Here is a 21892-nt window from a genome sequence, read left to right as displayed (position 1 = left end):
CTGCCCGGGGGAGGGAAGGAGGGGGCGGCCGGCGCCGTGCCCGGGTGAGCGCCCCGCGCGCATGCGCCGCGAGCGCGGCGCCCCCGCTCGGCTCCGCTCGGGCCGCACTCGGCTATTTCCGCCTCTTTGTTTTAAACTCCGGGCCGAGCCCTTTAAATCCCCCGTTTTTCTTTTTAAAATTTCCTTTGGAAAGGGAAGAGGGGGCCCGTGTTTCCCTCCGCCTCGCGTTTCCGACTCCTCTGCTCTCTGCCCTGCGGTGGCGCTCGGAGAAGGACGGGCCGGGGAGCGGAGGGTCGGCGGCGGCGGGGGGAGCCCCCGCTGTAGCCCCGAGCGGCGGCCGCGCCCCCCCCGTCAGGTCAGTGCGGGGCCGGGGCGGGCGTGGGGGTCCCGGCCTTGCCCCGCCGAGGGGCTGGGGGGCAGCCGAGGGGCTCGGGGGCGGGGCGGGCCCGGCGCCCCCCCCCGCCCGCCTGCGGGGTATTTGCGGTGTGGGCTGCGGGGTGAGGAGGGGGTGCGGGCGTGCGGGCCGGGCGTCTTCTCCGCCCCGACGGCTTAGAGGGCTGCGGAGGAGCGGGCCGGGGCTGGGGGGGCCACGCTGGAACTTTCGGGGCGGGCGTGGGGTGGTCGCAGGCGGGGTGGGCGGTTTTGTGGGGTTCCTCTCCCGAAACTGTCAGGGAGTCTCCGTGGGCCAGGGGAGTGCCTGTCCCTGTCCTGCCCCGTGTGCCCACCGCGGGGGAAGGAGGCTCTCGGTGCTGGGGGAAAGGCAACCCGCACACCCCCCGCCCCACCCGTTCCTGCCCGCGGGAGGAGTTGCGGTTGTGTGGAGGGGCCTGGGCAGGGAACAGAATCCCACGGCTTGGGGAGAAAGGGTCTCTTTGAGTGGAGGGGTGAAGATGGCGTTTCCAGTAAGGTGGAGATAGAGGGGATACGTCCCTTGGGTGTGCGACTTCAGTCGTGCAGGTATGTGGCTCCAGTGCTGTGTATCTATGATATGAAGTTGTGAGAAATAGGAAATGAATTGGTACTCGTAGGTAAAGTACAGGGGCTTGAATTGTTTTACAGTCTATAGTCTGTAGTCTGTTTTACAGTCTAGAGACAAATACATATGTATGCGCACACACACATATATATACGTGTGTATGTGTTCAGTATTAAGAAATTTGGAAAGTTTTCTAAACCACTGAGTTCTAGTAACTTGTGGTGTCACATTTGGCCTTTTAAGTTGGTCACTTCTAGCCTCAAAGTGTTGGGCGTTACTTCAGTGTCCTGTGTGGAAAGTTTTTCATGTCCCAAAGTTTATAAGGTTCAAAGAGGTTTGATTATTGAGGGTTATCAAGCACTTGGATGTTCTTTTGCTGCTTCACATATTTGCAATTTCTCCTTTTTTTTTTTTTTTTGTTACAAAACTGTTTGTGCAGGCTTTCTGTCAGATCAGTTTAGGCTCTTCCTGCTTTCTGTATGAAATGCATGCCTCTGAGAAAGGAGTTCAAGAAATTCTGGTTTATTACCCCTACATCCTCTGGAATGTTCTGAAAATATTTTCTTTGGTGTTTTTCAAAATAATACTGTGTATTTTCTTCCAGAGTATCACAGAAGAATTAAGTCCATGGATGAAAAGCTTTGAATTAAAAAAAAAAAAGTTGAGATGTGCCTTTATGTTTAAGGAGCATCCTCATCCCATGTATGTGTCCTCCATTATAGATTAGTTTTGTTTATACAGAATGAACAATTAAGCATGTGGTAGCTATGTTGTTAGGAGTCGTTTTAGTTCTAGGTACTGTGCTGTTAAAAGATTATTATTAGTTATTTTGGGGTAGGATACTTGTCAACTTTTCTATTCATTCTTTTAGTGGCAGATCAGATTAGAATCTCAACTGTGGTACTCATCATGTGTCTCATAAAGGTGCTCTGAAATTTATTAAATTCTTTTGTGACAAGGGGAATAGAAACAGAAACTTTGTACCCTTTCAGTAGCATTACTATTTCTTTTGAAGCTATACTTGTAGACAGCTTATAATGTGTTTAAGGGAATACAGAAGCTGTGCAGAACCCAAGATACGTGGTGGAAACACACAGGATGCATTAGAAGAGGCTCAGGTGACTTTCTACAGAAAGCTTGGAAATAGAACATTTCATAAACCAGTTCTGGAGGAAAATTTATTAGATTTTTTTCTTTGAGCTGATCTGGCTGATTTGATCTTGTTACTCTGCTGTCACTGTAGGAAATCAAGACTGAGCACTTGTAAATGTTACAATAAAGTAGACTTAGAGTTTGTAATTATCCTAGCCTAATGGTAATGCCAAGAATGGCAGAAATTAATTGCTATGATATGAAAGATTTCTGCTACTAAGAGGTTGTAAAGTACAGCATTTAGTCGCTGCAGCTGTCCTGCTCTTACATCTCCTGTCCACTTACATGATTTAGAGGAGGTCATCTCAAAGCTTTATATTTAAGATACAGGTAAGTTTTCTTGTCAAGAACCGTTCTACACTTACTTTAATAGCTTTCATTTCTTTTTTCCCATATGGCCATTTAATATAGGTAATGTGGCCTTTTTAGCTTTTCTCATGTAATGAACTCTCAGGACTGAAATAATTCTGGATTAAATTCCTGAACTCTTTGGGTGACACTATGAGAAGAAGTTGAAGCATTTCCATTGAAACTCTTTAAGTGGAGCTACTAAGCTCTGAGCTACAAAGTGGCTGTGGACATGATGTTTTGAAAAGCATGCATGTTGATAGCCTTTCACTCTACAACTACTGTTCTAAATTACAATACCGGTTTACAAGAAAGTGTAAGGACATCTTGTATTTTATAAATAAATATTTTCTCTACTTCTTGCTTTGGGACTGTTGTTGTTTGAACATGTATGTAGTAAGTCAGTAGTTACTAAGTGGGAATTTATTTTGATAGTAGCATTTGGAGATGCAGTTGATTTAAGACTGTCAGCATTCCTGAGAGGTTATTGATCTATACCCTTGTCTCTTTTTGTCAGTGCTACTAAAGATGTTCAGTGATGTTTAAACTTCTCCGACTTGCTGGGTTAGATTTGCTGTTATTTTTAAAGGAAATGGGGAGGAAAACCTTCTCAGGGCAGTTTGGCTGCAGAGGTTAGAAGCCAGGCAGAAGGTGCCCATGTCTTCTAGCTTACACAAGACTTATTTGGAAGCTCTGTCTTGAAGTAGTTTTGCATTACTTACACCACCCTTTTTAAAATACAAGCTTGCTGTATTAGACTGCAAGTTTAGGTGGTATGTGAAAGTCTTACAAGCAGTACAAGAGAAAAAAGAATCAGGTTATTCTGCATTAAAAGCAATCTTACCTATTGTGATATGTAACACATTTTCATTGCTAACTGAAGAAACCCTATAAATAGTGGTTTGTTCTATAATTGCTCTGAAGAGCCTAGAAAAAACTTGCTGCTTTTATTGAAATTCATAGAATCATAGGATGTTTGGGTTGGAAGGGACCTTAAACGTAATTTTGTTCCAATTTCTCTACTGTGGACAGGGACACCTCCCACTAGACCCAGTTCTCAGGGCAGCATCCAAACTGGCCTAAAACACCTCTAGGGATGGAGCATCCACAGCTTCTCTGGGCAGCTTGTTTCAGTGCCTCACCACCCTTACAGCGAAGAATTTCCTTGTGGTATCTAATCAAGACCTCCTGTCTTTCACTTTGAAGCCATTCCACCTTGTCCTGTCAGTAAATGCTCTTGTAAAAAGTCCTTGTCTTTTCTTGTAGACTCCCTCCAAGTACTGGAAGGCTGCTGTTAGGTCACCCTAAAGCTTTCTCTTTTCCAGGCTGAGCAACCCCAGTTTGCTCAGCCTTTCCTTGTAGGAGCTCCTCTAGCCCTCTGGTCATCTTGATGGCCTTCTCTGGACTCGCTGCAACAGGTCCATGTCCTTCCTGTGCTGCGAGCCCAGAGCTGGATGCGGGGTTAGGGTTAGACCCATGTGCGGTCTCACCAGAGCAGAGGGGCAGAATCCTCTCCCTGGCCCTGCTGGCCACCACCAGCAGCCCAAGTCCTTCTCCTCAGGGCGGCTCTACATCTGTTTATCTGCCAGCTTGATTGGCTCACCAAGGCTTCCAGGTCTGGATGCAGCTCTGAACTCTTGCTCAGGAGTCCCTGAGCTTGGGAACCCCCCTGTACACCTTGATCTAGTGCTCACCCTCACACTTAGCTCAGTCACTGCTGGTGGTGCTGCCTCATTGTCTGACTGAAAATTAGCTTTTCTCAAGTCAATTTTACTGAATAAGTGCATCTATACTTAAATCAACAGAATATGAAATTGAAATACTCAGTGTGGTGAGAACTAATTGGACTGAAAACCTTATGTGCTGCTGGTAGTTTGACTGAAGTTTGTAGAGACCTGAAGTTTTGCAATCATACTGAAGAGCCAGCATTGTAGGAATAAATAAACCAGCAGTGAGTTCTTCAATGACATTATTTTCTTTCCAAGTCTGCCTTTTCTTTTATCTCTTTAATCAGAAACAATACTTTAGACTTGGAACTTCACACTATATGTAGGAACTTAAGGGTGTCTTTATTCCTTTGACAAACACAACACATACTTTCCAAAAGTAGGGGGTGGTACAGATCATTAAAAGTAGGGGGAATGACAAACTCTGGTGGGCTCAAGTTACTTGTTCTTTGTGCCAGAAAATGAGTGTTCTCACAGTTATGACTGCCTCTTTCAAATCACAATTTTAAGTTGATAGAGCCAGTGGGGGAAATTGTTGAGGAGGTGGGGGTGAGAACTGGGGTAAATCAAGGTATGTATGGTAGCATTATGATAGTGCAAGGATTGTAAGGAAGAAATATGCAAGAGTGATAATCAGGGTTGTTTTTTTTTTTTTTTTTGTAGTTTTGTTGCCAGTAGAAGAACTTAAACTAGCTCTGACACTATTTTTCATCTTTGTAAAGTGGTATGGAGAAGACTTACTCTCCCTGCAGATGTCTATATTGGATGATCTTAAGAGATAACTATTTTGTCTTCTGAATTTTTAACTAACAGTAACCTAGAACTTTGTCTACATTAGAAAGGTTTGTGTTCTGGCAGCAGGAAGGATCCTTCTTGTTTGATACTGAGACTGTCCTAATTGCTGGAAACTGTTGCTTTATGAATAGCATTAAGTTAATTTTGATTTAAGACAGAAAGCATTCTGTGTATGTTTGGTGTCAATGAGAAAATGCTGTGCAGTACCTGAGTAATTAGGAGAGGAAAAGTTAATTTTTTAGGTTCATGGAATGAGTTTGATGTTATTTGCTAACTTGCAAATCATTGTTTTGTCAAGATTTTCCCTTAAAAACTTTTTTTCCTCTCTACATAACCAGACAGCATACAATGCCTTCTCTAGTCGATTATTATCCAGTAACATCACAATTATTATATATAATGCAATTTTTGTTTGAATTATGATTATATTATACCAGTACAGGTCATCTTTGTTATTCTTTTACAATATGCATGCAAACATTACAGTTTTTGTAATCATGAATGTCATTTTTTCATGCAAATGTATCAGTGCAGTGTTTGAATTTTCAGGGAATGTGTTATGCTGTATAATTTTTTCTGGTTTGTCACTTGAAAGAAGAAGCTGAAAGATACAGCACAGCTGGCTAAGTTAGAAATTTTTTATTTATGAATAATTGTATGTGACACTTACTGTTGTATTTGAACTATTGAGTATAGAGATTGGCATAATAAAGGCCGTGGGTCAGCTGATTACTTAATTAAAGGACATTGCCAAATTTATTTTAACTGACTAGACAAATGTTTTTACAATAAAAAAATATTTGTTTTACTGAGCAATGGCAATCAGTCCAACAGATCTGAGGAAGATTTTGGGGTTTTTTTGGGTTTTTTTTTCAACATACTGTCTATACAAAGTATGTTCTTTCAGAGTGATTTTTCCCAAAATTTGTTGGAACATGGAGACATTTAGAAGCTTCAGCTTTGTCTTGGCACTAACATCAAGGTGGTCTGGGATCCTAACTCCTGCATTTCAGATGATTGTATTTCCTACTTTTTTGTTGTGATAATAACTGGATTTTCTTTTATTTACTTTTTTTCCCCTAATATATAAATTAATTTCTGGACACAAGGACTCAGATATTGATATCAGGATTCCAAATAGGAGGAGGTAAGGAAATTTTTTATGTGCTTTGTAAGTACCTAATCATGCATGCTGCTAAAAGTATATATGCCCCTGTTCCTACATCCAAGTATTTACATTTTAGAATGTAACTTCTGTTAAATCTGTATCTGTAAAAGATACTTCTAATAGTATTTCATCACTTTAAGAAAGTGCTAACACACTGTATTCAAACCCGTCTTCTTAATGCTTGAAAAAATTTTCTTTCCATCTTGGAGTTATTCCTTTCCTCTGAGGTCTGAACCCCACACCAGTGTACAGTGTTTGCCTGATTGCTTCTGTCTGTACTCAGGAGAGCCCCTAAGTACAGGGGCAGTTTACTGTCTGGTTTTGAAGCTTTACCAAACCTTTTGTAGGAAAAAGCAAGCATAACTTGTTAAATGCTTGCTTAAAATTTCTTATCCCTATGTGCAAAGGTTGTTCTTACCACGTGCAAAAGACTACACTTGCGGAAAAGTTCCATGGTGTGGAACGTGTAGTAAAAAATTACACTCTTGTGTGAAATCCGTGGTCTTAGAGAAAAATGTTTACCTTTTTTAGTAACATTTGCATGGATTTATTTAATTTGTTGAATTAAGTAAGTAATTAAACTATGTTTTCCTGTAGCACTTGCCTTAAACTAATTGCAAAGTAGACTTCCATCTTAAATCAATTTATGCTTTAAGATCATGCTTTTTTCTTGGGTTGCCATAAGATGATGATTACTTCACAGATATTTAGTTTGAATATTGGTAAAATAAAGTTCTCTGATTTATGCTTGTTCTCAGATAAATTGCAGATGGACAATATTTTTCTATTTTCCCTTGAAAAATCCACATAGGCCTTTTCTGTGACTGAAATTACTGGGGTAATAACATATTTTACCAAAAGTTTCAATCTAACTATTGCTGAGTAGGAGGAGTTTAACTGAAATGCTTTTTAATATCATGTATTCTTGTTAATAGTGGTGTTAGACTTGGTAGCACCAGGGTAAGTAATTTATTTTCATATCAATTTATTAATTTTCTGTTTCTAGTCTTGTACTTCTCTTTCTTGATTGGCTAGAATGAGGTAGAAATCCCTCCCAAGATCAGGTTATTCTGCAACAATTTCAGAAGACTTGTGTTTATATTGGTAAAATACTTCATTTGTCATTTTTTGACCATTGGCTGTAGTAAAAGTAGCCTAGTATTGTAAATGGCACCACACCAGGTAAAAAGGATTCCAGGTGAAGCAGTTTTCTTCTATTCACTTTCTTGCTTGTGAGATTCTTTCAAGTTTTTTAAAAAGTCACCAGAACTGATCTACATGGTATTAGGTGAATCTTGGCACTTCAAGGTTTCATTTTACTGTCTTAGAAATAAATAGGTGTAAAAAGTACTGTATCAGTTGCAGTAATTTTTAATGTAACATTTTAGGGATAACCATAGATACTGCCCCTGGAAATTGTTGATCTATATCTGTTTTCTCTAATCTGTAGCAGTTATTCAAATTTTGTAAGGTTATTTTGTCCAGACAATAATAGCTCTTGAGTTGTGTGGTTACGATTTTATGACTAAAAATGGCTTGAATTTGGACAAAGTTTTGCAGATAGAGGGAGGATAATATTTTGTTTTGTTTCCCATTGGTTTTGTTTTTTCTTTTTTTTTTTGGACAAAGATGTATTTTACCCTGACCTTTTTTCTAATTTACTGAATTTATCAATGCTATGGGTAGAAAATAATTTTAGGACTAATTATTTATATAAGCTATTCTGTGATCAAATATGTAAATCAATTATGGTCTTCTTTTGCTGCTTCCCTTAGGGAAGAGAAAGTACATCCTGTCCCCATTCTTCAGTTCTGCTCTCCATCACTCCACCAAATGGGTCAAATTACTTTCATAGTGGAATTTGATGTACATTTCCAAAGCCAGTGCTCTGTCAGAGCATTCGTTCTCCAGTCACAAGCATCAGTTGCCAATGAATTGAATTTCTGGAGGTGTTTGGAAAGTGTCATAGGGTTTTTTTTTTCCCCTAATCTTTAGTATGGGAAATCCAGACTATAAGTAAATGCGAAAAGTTTCTTGAGTCCTCTTCTGTAGCTTCCATTATTAGGCCTGATGATACCATAAGATATATTCACTGTAAGAGTGAAGACAAGGAAAAAATGAGCTGCTTTTGCTTCTCCCCCAGATTCCTTAGCCATTTATGGTTTCCCATCAGTAACCTTTTTTTCCTACTTACTCATCCATTATTGCCATCTGCAGAGTTTGACAATTTTAGCATTCAAATGGAAAAAAACCTCCAAATTCAGCTCTCTTCTCCCGACTTTAATCCAAAACCAAAGTAATGGTTTTTAAAAATTTTTCCCCTGAAATAACATCTTTCTAGTATGAAGAGACCTATACATGGTAAATCCTGAGAACAGAAAGTCCTTGAGATGCCCAGGATTTGCTTTGTGAAGATTGATGGAGACGCGGTCCTTTCTGACCTTGTCAGCCAGACTTTTACTGGTGCATGCTTGTTGTGATGAATGTTGTGTTCTGAAGAATGGAGGGAGACAAGTGTCAGTGTGGGTGTCATCTATTAAAAAACTATTACATTTTTAATAAAATTGCTAAGTTATTTTGGTTGTCTCTTATGGCATAGTTCAGTCACCAAAAGCAGGTCTTCATGAATTGCAGAGGACAAAATTCAAGCCTACAGATACTACTAGTAGGCTGCAGTAGTTAATAACTTGCAGTGAAAGATTTTATTTTCTTTTTATTGCATGTCATACATCCATCTAGCATTTGAAATTTAGGGGTGTATGAAAGTGATTTGGCCTTAAGAAATTCCTGAGGGTAGTTTAAAAGTATATCTAGAATGGAATTATTAAGATAAGTAGCAGAGATAATGCTTATTTATTTACTTATGCCTTGCATGGACTGTCAGGGTCTGTTTAAGCTGAGCCTTTTCAGAGAATAGTTTATTTCAATAGTTTTTTAACAGTTTGTATCAATGTGCAGCTGAAAAGTTTTGGGTGGTAATGACTATCTGTTTGGATGGTAATTGTCAATTCTGTAAGTTCAGTGATGTTTCTAATGATGGATACCTTTTTTATACAGACTAAGCAAAAGATAATTATAAAAAGCTGTACCTCATCAATGACTTGCCAGTGCTTTCTTTGTATTTTGCTGCTTTCTGATCTTAAACTGTGGATTAGAAAAGTTTTCAGTATATCAGAAAATCATTATGACCATCTGAAATGCTGTCATAACTCTTCACAGCAAAAAAACCATTTCCATTTTAGTAATTATTTTAGTCATTATTTGTCTGCTTTCATACTAGTTTTCCACATGGGTGTTTTTACTTCGTTTCACCTGTCTGTTAGTGCTGTCTTTTTTACTTGAAATTGGCAAGAGGTAGCTGGTTATTCAGTTTCTGTTTGGACGTCTTTATTTTCACTAACAATTTCCCATTACCTATAAAAGGTGACATCATGTCTTGTTATAAGGGATTCTGAGGAGTTTCGTGCAAAGATCTAAATGCAGAACATGTCTTCAACTCTTTTTTGGATTAAAACTAAACTATTCCAGAAACTGTAGAGTACCATTACCAGGACTGGATAAGGAAGAACAACTGAACTTTTGCACTGCTCAAGTATGTATTTTCTGTATTTCTGACTCCAGAGAGACAGGTTTCTGTCTGGCCAAATGACAAAAGGCAAGACTGGAAAGGGAAACTTCTACTACCTGGATTATGTGAATCTTTTGTTAATGTTGCAGCGGGTGCTGAGGTGCTTTTAAGAAAAACTGGTAACTAACTGCTTACCTTCTCTGGGATTCAGTTAACCAGCTGGTATTTGGCAATTTAGCAAGTGTTTCCTTAGCTACTCCTTCCTGATTAAACTACAACTCTTGATGGACTAGGGGAAGGAAATACAGACCATCATTTTGGCAGATCTTAATAATGTATGCTGTTAAAACAGCACTTGAGAATTATGTCAGGCAGGTAGGTGGATGTACCTCTTCTTACACCTGCCTTTTTCCCTGATGTTTCTCCTTGCTCTTCTGCTATATGAAGCCTGTATTGCCAGAAACTTGCCTTCATCATTAATTTGTAGTAGTATCTGTTAAAATAAGCACCTGATCTCTAAGAAGGTTTTGCTTCCAGGTGGTCATCTCCAGCAAGAGGAGTGGACAGTTCCAATCAGCAGTTTCTAAAACTGCAGAAGTGAGTTTGTCTAGGCTCTTGCACAAGTGAGACGAGCCTCAGATGAGATTTCGTTGCCTTAGTAATTTAGACCTTTCAGCTCCTGCATACTGCCAAGAAAATTTTCTCAATTGTAAATAAACCAGCAAGTGTCACATCATGGCAGTGATTAGGTCACTGCAAAGAATTCAGATGTAAGTGCTGAAGTCTCTAATGGTGTTATGGTTCACTATGGGCAATGTTCTTCATTGACACTGACAGACAAAATAGTGATGGTGTAATGGTGTCACTCTGCTTTTTGGTCAGAGTTTGAGGAGCTATCTGTTAATGACTTGATGCAATGGTTGAAATGATTGATATTCTGTATTTACTATCAGGTTTCCTTGAGCTGTGACACATTATTCAGTTATGCAATGAAAAAAGAATTGTTACAGTAAAACTTTGGAAGTCTTTTCTTTCTGCAGTGTCTACAGTGAAATGTAAAAACAAACCCAAAATCCACAAACCACCCAACAAACTGAAACAAAACCATCAAAAAACCTCAAACCAATACCCAGCAAAACAGAAAAGGTTTTGATAACTGTAGATATTTTTTTCTGTGAAGTATTTCATTCAAGATAATGCATCTTTTCATATGCTAGACATTTTACTTCTTCCCTTTGTTCCTACATGCATGCAAAACACCAGATCTAATGCTGACAAAGAAATGAAAATAGAATGTGAGTGCTTTAAAGGTATCATTCTTCTACAAGTGTAAGTTTTCAAATGTTGATCTGCTGAGAATATTTTAAAATGGGAAGTGGAGTAATTCTCATTGCTGAAATCATTCCGACTTGGAAGTGTAGTTGTTGTTTTACATGAGCACACATAGCAATGTAAAGAAATTTCAGAGATGCCTGGCTCATGTCTCTGTAATTATTTCATTAAGCCTGCCACAAGCATGAGCGGAATCTTTCCTTCACATAATGGGATCAATCCTGAGTACAAACATAGTAAGAAAAATTCAGAATACATGAAATGTGAGAGACATGGCTGATGAAATCTAGTTATGAATGTCTTTTGTGTTTTGGTAGAAGACACTCTGTGCTGTCTGAATGGATACAGCACCTAATTGCTGAAAAATTGTAAAGGTTAAAAAAACCCTCTTAGGGCAGCTGGGTTAGTAGTTTAGAGCTGCTCTTATGTTCCTATTTTGATTTAATATGGTAAAAGTGGTATGTTCAAAATAAGCTCAGATCTTAAAAGCTAGAGTTTTGCTGTATTGGAAGGATGTGGTTTCATGCTTATTGGATGAGTCTAGAGGTTTTTATGCCCTGTCTTAGTCCTCCTTTGTTCAAACTGTTGTTTTTCACTTTCCTTTTTATTACCTGTCAGTGTGCCCATTTCTTTCCTAATTCCTCTTAGATATTCCTTCTTCTACTATAAGCCTACATGTTTTTGTCACTCTATTTTGGCAGCCTTCCTTTTAGTCTGTTTATATTGAAGGCTGTTATTTGAGTGCAGTTTGCATTGGTACAAAGGGAGAAAAGGAGAGTTCTGCTAAGTTTGATTTGCCCAGGTTACTGTTTTCTCCCTGCCTTTGTAGGGCTGACAAGTGCTTATTCATTGCCTTTGATTCTGCAGAGGACAGATGGGCCTAAGGGGTTTTCGTGCAGCTGAGGAATAGTGTCTCACATTTTTCGGACAGTTCTGCTGCTCAGTTTCAGGCTGATGGAAATGGCTTTTGGACCTTCACTGCTGGCTATCTGCTGTCTTTCAAGGGAAGTTCGTCACATGCCATGAGTGGTACCTGAATGAAAAAGACTTAACCATGAGAAACATACGTGCAGTACAAGGCCTGTGGGGTTGACACTGAAGAGGGGTCTGCTAGAATAGGAGGAGTGGATGCTTCTTCATGACACTTGCAATCTCAATAATAAGTGATGATTTTTTCCTGGTATATTATTTTGCTTGCAGTGACTGACAAGTGTGGCTTTATCCCAGCTGTTAATGGATTAATGTATCATTGAAATTATTTGTAGGTCTCCTTGTTAAAAAGGGAAGCTTTTAATAGTGTATTCTGGCATATATTTAACAAGGAGAAATCTTCCAGTCTTTGTAAATAACACATAAAAGCCTCTTGTGGTTTAACTCCAGCCAGCAGCCAAGTAGATGCCTGTATCATCAACACTGTTCAGCATATATCCAAGACATGGCCCCATACCAGCCACTCTAAAGAGAATTAGCTCTGTCCTGTTCAAAACCAGCAGATTACACCCCTTATTCCATATCATTTTCATCATGCTCAGGTCCCACACTATTCCGTACAAGCTCATTAACCACCATTCCCCTTCCCTCTCTTTGATAAAATACTCAGATGTCATTCCCGTAGTCTGTGGACCACCCCTGCAAAATGTCCATAATATATTGTTTGATTTCATTTAGTCTATGACGTTGGGCTCCATCTGTTATGGTAATCACTGAGGACAGGAGAGGAGGTGTGTTGCATGCAATTAATTTAGTCCAATTACTGGGCACCAAAGCCAGCTCAGGTTGTGTCACTGCTGTGCTTGGACTTCTGGAAGGCTTCTCCTTTGTTGGTTTGAGTAGTTCCTGTTATATTTACTTCTGCAACATACAATTCAGATAATGGATTGTAACAATTTAATGATATATCCAATATAATCTTCACACCTGATCCTTTTGGGTTTATAGGGTGTAATATTGCAGTGAAATCCTCTTCTTGTCCCCAGCCTTGTTGCAAGGCATTTCCTGTTAAGAGCCCACTGTTAGCGGAGTCCACATCGTAGGACTTCCCGGGGCAGCAGGGACACCGCCTGTCTTACCATGGTCTTCAGCACGGGCTGCAAAGGACTCTCTGCTTCCCCTACTCCAGTGTGGGCCCCACTAATGGGTAACATTGTCAAACGTGTGTCCTTGCCATGGGTTGCAGTTGTTCATAAACTGATCCAGTGAGGGCCCCCTGTGGAGCACAGGTCCTGACAGCAAATCTGCTCTAGCATGGGTTTCTTACAAGGTCACAGCCTTGTTGTCATCTGCCTGCTCTAGTGGGGGATTCTACATGGGCTGCATGGATCACTCCTCCACCGTGGAGAACACATCAGAGTCTCTTCAGCTCATCTTCAGACCAAAGTTGAACCTGTCAGCACAGTGGCACTACCCTGGCCATCTGCCAGTCCTACATCAATGTGGTGTTACCAAGGTGTTCCCAGGCATAACTCGGGAAGGTGAGAAGCAGTGCAGCAGTACAGAAAGCAGTGAAAGCAAAAAGCAAGCACTAGCAAGCACTAGACTCTTAATACGTGTCAGGAAAGCAAGCCCCAAGGCAAGCACAGGAGGCCGCTGTTTTATCAGCTGAACTCAGCTGAACTAACAGCTATTCAGTCTAATACATCCCAATGGAATGTGTCATCTTGAAGCCTTTGTGCCCCGTATCTGATGCAAAAAAGGACTGTGATGGTTTAACATGGTTTAAGGGTGTACTCTAAAAAAACCTCATGGATTTAGGTAATGACAGTTTAACAGGGAAAGCAAAAGCTGTGTGCAGAAGCAGAGGACACAAGGAAACAAATTCACTGCTACCCATGGGCAGTTATTCAGCCATCTCCAGGAACAGTGCCCCGTCTCTTTTAACTGTCACTTGAGAAGACAAATACCATCATGCTAAATGTTTTCCTTGTTCCTCTTTCTTTCCCCCACTTAATACACTAAGCATTTTAACAATTACATTTGAGAGAGGAAAAAAGATGGAAAATGTTTTCAAAAACCAAAGTCGGAAGACTTCAAGTTAAGAATTGAGGGAATTAAATGCTAAAAGAAATGGAGGACTGAACAGCTGTAGGTGGAAACAAAAATAGCTTTTGTGCTCTATTGGTTAAACTCCTGCTGTAGTATTTAATATGAAGTAAATAATGTAAACAATTTGTTTGTTTCTCATTGCCAGATACAAGGATTGTGTCTGGGGTAAGAAAGCTGCTGCAGCAAGAGTTCAAAGGAGACTTTGAGTTTGTTGTATCATTGCTGCAGTTTATATCTGAAAGAGCAGAATGTCAGAATAATGGGAGAAGCATGTGAACAGAGTGCATCTTAGAGTCCTCCCAAGCTTTCAGGAACAAAAGGACAATTTTGCAAGGCTCCTTTATAATTTGAATTATATGGTACATGGATAGCTAATTTTATGTAATTTACTGTCTGTACATTTGAATCCACAAAGACTCCAGAATACCTGCTAACCACTTTGAGGTTATGGAGCAATTCTAGCAACATTTTTGTGCTAGAATTGTGCTGTTGTAGCAGCACAGAAGCAATTATTTGGCAGACCAATGAAGTTGAAAGCTTTAGTCACTTAAGTTTTTAAACCAAAGGATATGTAGTTTCTCGGGGCCTTTCAAATCTTTGGATTATTTAACCATCAAGTGCTGCTATCTGGGGTTAATCTACATGGGAATGTGAAAAAGTGATTGTTGGTAAAATGTGTCTTCAGTTGAATTGTAGTACCCTCCTGCTTCTTACCAGCTGGTAGCTTCTGGCCTGTCACTACATATTTCTGTTTAAACCTCTACTCTTACTGGTCTGCCAGTGTACCTGGACCAGTAAGTGGAGTCAGGTGACTGAAAACCAGAATTTTTAAGGACCTTTAATAGATAGCAAGAGGAATTGTCTTCTTCCTCTATTTCAGAAACAATTGATAGAGAAAATTGTTGTTTCTGATAGAGATCTGTGATGAAAGATATAAAAAATCCTAGTGCTCAGATTATCATACAGTTACTTACTAGGGATACACGTTTTTCTTGTCTTTGTTAATAAGTGGTTGATTTCTGGGGTTATAGAATTACATTTAATTTCTTATATAACTAGATGTTTTTATTGTATAAGTAGGATTTTTCAACAGTGGAAGTTAAAACATACATGTGTAAATAGAATGAGGAAGGCAAATATCACCAAAGCTTAAAGATTTTGAGGAGCTGATGGCACAGATCCATAAGGCTTCTTGCTTCTTCAAGGTAAACCTTTCAAGCCCTCCTGGTTTTCTTGTCTGGATGGAGTCGGAGCAATCAGTTCAAACGTACACCATCAGATTCAAATGACAGCTGAAAGTCATTTGTTATTTTGAGTTGTCCATCTGTTCTGCAGAGGTCTTCATAATGAATGTTACAGTCTGTTTCAGCTGTGGTTAAGACTTTAAATTACTTCTCTGAAGTGCATGGATATTAAACATTCAAAAAGTGATGTGAAATCAGGTAGTGAAATCTCACTGAAGATTTTTTTCTTCATGATATTCAGGGCTGGTTTTGATCTCAGTTTTAATTACTGGAAGTCAAGGATCTCTTGGTCTGTGTGAAACAAAGTGCTTTTTTAATGACTTGTAGTTTACATCTCTAAAATCTCAGCATGTAGTATGCTGGAATATGTTCTTCCAGTGTATGACAAATGTTTCCATAACATTTTGTCAAGACTTGATCTGGGACAGCACTCAAGAGTAGTCTTTTCTTCAAAAGCCAGGAGGCCTCTAGCAATGATTTTGATTTCTGATAATGAGGCAGATTTTATTTAGAGAAGGTAATAATGGTGTTCATTACAGAAAATAAGTTCAATTTTGCTTTTATAATATTTTAAGACTTTGGGAACTTTGGCACTCTAAGACTGCTTCCCAGTTTTATCCATGCTTGTAAATGGATGTTGATTGGAAATGACCTCAGCACTAAAAAGGAAATAGCAGAATGTAAAGAGTAATTTGAATGTAATTAAATCAGTGTTTCTTTGTCAGAAGTTGGAAAATGTTTAGTTTGATAAAATCTTGCCAGACAGATGTTTTTATTCAAGCTATCTTGCAGAGAACTTTATTTGTTTTGCACAAATATTTTTCTGTGTCCTTGTATTTGTTACTTTGTTCTTAGGACTGTGTCAAGACCTTGTCATGAGCATCTCATGGTCTAAACAATTAAGCATGTTTTAATTGGAAGAAGGGTCTGGAAAGCACCTAAATTAAGAGTTTTGAAGGAAGTGGCTTCACAGACTGAGGAGCCAAGGCAGTGGTGTTTTGCTGCCAAAAAAATTTCAGTTTTCACCATGCAGTGTATCCTCTTTGCTTGAGCATTCTCAAGTTCTCCATTAACCTTCCTGTTAATAAGTGAATTTAGCAGTCCTGCAGAAGACCATCCACAGATTTGAGTCATTCCCAAAGCATCTCTAAGCTTTGAAACAGCACTACCTGTCTGGTAGATACTGTCTTAATGTGACTCTATTAGGAGGTGCTTTGAACTGTACAGTGGTGAAATTCCAAAGTCTGCTAATCAAGACGAGCTAGATGTCAGTTAAGAAAACATGTTTTCTAATCTAAAGTGCCACAAAATTCTTGGAAGGAATTTTATGGACAATGTAATTTATAAAAGCTTTTCTAAGTAAAGGTTTCATTAATGAAATTTTATTAAAATGTATACCTTACTAGTCTGTATAGGACTTTGTGTACATACAGGTATTGTACAATCAACCACAAGTACAGTAGTAAGTCCATTTGATTTTTAAAAAATCCACCAAAATAAAAGCAAAGAATAACTGTGGTATTTTAGAACTTTGAGACCATTAAATCACTATTTCTAGTTGGATTATATTACAAATGCTTAAGATTCTTTAGGTTTTCTATTACCAAATGAAACATTTGCTTTGAGGCAGTGTTTTCCTCATTTTCCTGTTGTAGTTCTCTGTTTATGTTGCAGCTGCCTAAATCTTAACAGAATGAAATGGAAATGGCTTACATTACCAAAACATGATTTCATATAGATACATTAAATACATTACTTGCATTAGATACGTTACTTGCTGTTAGTGAAAGCAACTCTGTCAAAATGGTTTCTGTTGAGGGCAAGGTAGTGACTGGGCTGAAACACAAACTGGAAGTGTTTGCGTGTGACAGTCAAATGAGTTTTAAAAACCATGCCCTCCCTATTAAGAGATGAGCACAAAAGTTGTGAAGAATAATTCTTTATCCTATGACTCTTTATAGTCTGGCATTATAGTTAAGTATGCATCCCTGATTTCTGTGATACTGAGTACAAGTGCAGCCAAAACAAGTACAAGACACCAAGTTTTAAAGGTGTTTTGTTGTTTTCAAAACCTTTTTGTTTTGCCCTTTCTTTCTCTCTGGTTTTGTGCTGCTGACTCCTGCTCTGCCAACTGCATTACTTGTCTCAGGGGTTAAAAGGAGTGAATGATTCAGAAGGCTGGAGCTGAAAATGAAAGAATCACATTTCCCTTAGCAGCTGGCACTGCAGGTACAACAAAACTTAAAAATTTTTATGCTGATGCAGTAGAGCCACCTCATAGGCTGTCAGTTTGAGTCTCCAGATACACTGCTGCTCATTGCAGATCTTCTGCCCAGACACTTTTCCTCCCAAAATACAGAAATTCAGTACTAGGTCAAAAGCTTGTAAATCTGATCCCAGTAATTAGGGTCTCTTACTAATGCAGTTCAGTATCTTGCTTCTGAAATTTGCCTGGCTAGCCAGTTGCCTTCGTCCTGCCTGATGAAGGAAAAAGCATGTTTAAATTATAGGAATTCACAATAGTAAATATCCCTGTATTTTTCTGGTATATTTACTGCTATTTTAAATGTCATTCAAGAAAACCTTGAAGACTATAATCACCTTTTTATCCCCTTTATTGAGGTTTACAGTCTAGCTTTATGATATTAATACATAAGACCAATACAATTTAGGAATACTGACTGTGGCATGCTGTTTTTGAGATGACTACTTGGAGACAAAATAGTGAACCACTATATAAACAAACAATACTCCAAACCCTAGTATCCTAATACACTTCAGTAAAATAATAGGAAAAAAATATTAGCCAATCTGAAAGTACCCTGAGAATTGGATTTATCTTGTGTTTTGTACATTTTTGGCTAGCTATAGGAATTACATGGTCTTTATAATTGATGTTTCCTTCTCTAGGATGAATGTTTTCTCCAGTACTCAGCCCCACGCCCCCTTTTTTTAAAATCCTTTTTCTTTTGTAACAGCAGCAGTCTTTGGATTAGTTTCAATAAATTTTGAATATTGATTTTAAGATAAGATATCATTTTACAGTGAAATCTGTATTGTGACTTACAAGCTCAAGTAAAAGCACTGCAACTGCATTTACTGTAACTTTTTAAGTTAATACTGATACTGAAAGAAAACTGAAAGTACCTATACAAAATTATCTTATAATATATTACTTCATGTTCATTATCATGTTTTATTTCTGATAAGAAATGCCTGCCATCTGTTGCCACTTGAAAAGCTTCCTATTGATGGACTATGATGGGATGGGAATGTGATCTCTTCCATAATAATACTTCCAGTGTCTTGGGTGGATGGTAATATGTATTTATCCCTTGTCTGACTCTAAGAAATGTTGAGGCAGTGGAAAAAGTGGAGGAGGAAGGATATGGGGAATAATGCACTGGGGCTGACAGTAGTGATGGTAGGTGGGAAGCAATCAAGTAAGTAGGCCAGGATGTTGCATTTAGTGTGTATGTGTGTACACGTTCCTTACTTCAAAAATCTGCCATTCTCTCTTATTTTTCATTCGCACTGCTCTTCTTCCTAAACAGAACCTTTCAAAATGCCAGCTCTGATTTAGTATTGGTGCTTTATGCATATTAATATAAGACAATTTTTAATCATCATTGCTTGACATCAGGAAAACCTTAATCTTTAATTGCTTTGCACTGTGTTTGCTTTTGCCTTTAGAGCTGAAGGCAGCTAATGCCAAAATCTGTCTCCGGCTTCCTGTAGGGAGGCAGGGTGCTTGTTTCTCTGCTCTTTTGAATTCGCATTTGTACATTCTAAATGCAGTTCCATTTTCTTTCCTCATTATGTACTCCTGCAGCAAAACTCTGTAGTGGGCTTCTATAATAAAGATTTGGAGAAGTTACAGGTGGTCTTTATGGGAGGTAAATAATGGTTGTGCTGCAAGTCAGAGTTGGGAGTATGACATCGTTTGCATTTGTTTTTCTGCAGCTGGCATACTGAGAAGAAAAAAACACTTTTATTGTTATTTTCCTGTGTTTGCTGTGACCTTGCTGTATCAAAGGCACCATCTTAGAGAAACTATAAAGCCTGAAACACTTGTCTGGATCATTTAGTTAGCTTCACTCTCCCCCTGTCTTTAAGTAAACAAACAAGGTGCCTTATTACATTTCTACATTATCTGAAGTATAGAAGTATTACAGATATTTGGGAACATTTTTCTAAAGCCCACCTAAATATAGCTCTTAGATAGTTTGCGCATGTGGTTTCTTTCCAGTGTATATTTAATTTAAAAAACTCTTTCAGTTTTCTACTTATCTTGTAAGTAATAGTCATAAAGCCCTCTCAGATCAGGATGTGATAGGTGAATATAGGAAAGACAGAGGGATTGTTTTACTCACACAGTGTTCTGATACTTGGTCCAGTTTCATGTCATTATTCCTTGTGTTCATCTAGAATTGAACATTATTTCAAAAGATGCTTTACTTAGTGGCTTACAACATTGCATTTAAGGCAGACTGTAACTATTTAAGTTGGCCCATGATACATTCTGGATTAGTCTCTATCTGATTATGGCTGCAGTAAATATTGTCAATGTTTGAAGCCTGTCCTTTCACATGTTTGGACAGAAGGTACTGTCCATCTGTCCATGCACAGTTTTTATACTGTTAAGTCTTGGCATCTATGAATTCAAATCTACAATGAATCTAATGAAACTCAATATTTATTGAAAATAAAATATGAATCATAGTGCAGGGATTATGTCTTTCTTCTTTGAAGTCTTATGTTATTGGTCGGTGAAGATGTGGATGTGTTTTAAAGTAAACACCATGTATAATAACACTCTAGTGTTGCCATTTTTCTGACAAATAGGTATTTGTTGTCTTTGGTTGATTTTATTAGAGGAATAATGGTTACTTGATTTTCAATGTATCTTCCTTACTTTAGTGCTTTATAAGCATCTGTTGTCAGTTGAAATTTTAAACAAGTCTTACGTTGTTGATTTTGGTATTTGTTTATCTCTTTGGCTGCAAACACATTGATGGATCAGTTTTGCAACCATTTTTTAGCTAAATTTAACAGCTTCCTTCCTTTGCTTCATGGTTCAGGATTCTAATGCAGTAAATTATTTTAATAAAAACTCCAAATCTAAGCAAAGTATAAGAGAAAATACTGAAATAAAACCGTATATTAAAATGTCATTGTATTCAACCCTGGTATTAAACACATGTCTAGTAAATGAGATTTTTGAGATATTTGGCAAACTGAGATTGAATGGCTCTTGTTGTTTGTGGTGATCGCTTTGTGTGTGGGAAATTATTTTTAATATGTTTAACATTTTAATAGTATTTATATCTTACAAATTTTCTAAGGAAGTTAATTCCTGTGACAGCTGGGAGGGGGTGGTGTTTTATGTTCGTCATTTCATTCTTCAGATTGAAATGACAGAAGATGTTACCAAAATTTGTGTGAAGGGGTGTGGGACCTAGTTTTGAGTCACTCAGTCACTTAGACTTCAACTTCATTGCTGTTTCTCCTGTCTTAAATAAAATCCTTCTTTTCTTCATTATGCCTTTCACTAATGACATGTAAGACAGAAATTTTGAACATCTTTGCTGTTTTGACAATTGACTGCAGGGCCTGTTTCATTTACTCTGGACACGTCTTTGGTGGGGAAGTACCAGATAGATCAGCCTCTCATTGTACCGTAAAAGAAAATATGTGATGTGAATAAAGAGTAGATGGGTAGACTTAAAACTTCAGTGTCCTGGTTGTTGCTTCTACTTTATCTCAAACACTTGTGTCAGACTTTACATATAATTTATCATCAGTACTGTCTTTTAATTTACATTGAAATTAATGAACTGTGTGTAAAAGTGAGTGTGTTTTGCTTTGGGGTGAAATTTTCTTAAGCCACCTTAATGCAACTATTAATAACATTGTGAATGTATCTTGAGTAGTTCCTCTTTAACCAGTTAGTCAAGTCTTCTCGAAAAAAGAGCCAGGTTCTCTTTATAATAGGTGAAAGAAATAAGTACTACATGGTCACTTTCAAGGATGTTTTCATGAAAGTGTTGTAATCACGCTACTTCTTTGTTTTTGTGGTGTTATCATACCACTTCTTTCTTTTTTGATGACTTCTTGTATTATCTGATAGCTGATGTTACCATTAATCATGATCCAAGTTCTCTAAAATAACGTGGCAAACTTAATTACAAATATATTGGTTAAAATCCCATTATTTGTATTTGGTTGACTTGTCAGCTCTTTGTCTTTTGATCATGAATGTGAAGTGGGAATTGGCTGGTGAATAGTAAGAACTTCTAGAGTAAAAATCTGTCTAGCATAAAGCTCATCAATGAAGCAGCCTCTTGGGTAGCAGTATTGAAGATCAAGTAATACGTCCTATGTATTGGAAATTTTGCCACAGAAATGTTCAGAAAGAATTTATTTGAGTTGCCAGCTGGTTGTAGGGAGGGAGAAAAAACCATTTAATTCATTTGTTGAGTTCCAAAAGCAATACTAGAGATGAAAAAAAAACAAAACTAAAATCTAAACAGCTTTTTC

At 38.3% G+C, this 21892-nt stretch overlaps 1 protein-coding gene across 12 annotated transcripts in view; it reads left to right on the top strand.

Moving 5' to 3' along the window:
* Positions 1–217: 217 nt before the first annotated feature.
* Positions 218–21892, top strand: part of PCGF3 (polycomb group ring finger 3) — a 55338-nt gene continuing 33663 nt past the window's right edge. For 4 of the 12 annotated variants that reach the window (XM_077172255.1, XM_077172256.1, XM_077172257.1 and 1 more), the window contains exons 1-2: positions 218–355; positions 6108–6145. The gene's annotated coding sequence lies outside the window, so the exon portion shown is untranslated. Of the gene's footprint in view, positions 356–1580; positions 1679–4894; positions 5046–5071; positions 6146–21892 lie in introns of those variants that run through there. The other 8 variants (XM_077172263.1, XM_077172265.1, XM_077172260.1 and 5 more) reach the window with 5 other exon arrangements.

Source organism: Agelaius phoeniceus, chromosome Z, assembly GCF_051311805.1.
Source record: "Agelaius phoeniceus isolate bAgePho1 chromosome Z, bAgePho1.hap1, whole genome shotgun sequence".
NCBI lineage: Eukaryota > Metazoa > Chordata > Aves > Passeriformes > Icteridae > Agelaius > Agelaius phoeniceus.
The sequence above is the reverse complement of the archived record's forward strand: the minus strand, read 5'-3'. Positions and strand labels throughout refer to the sequence as shown.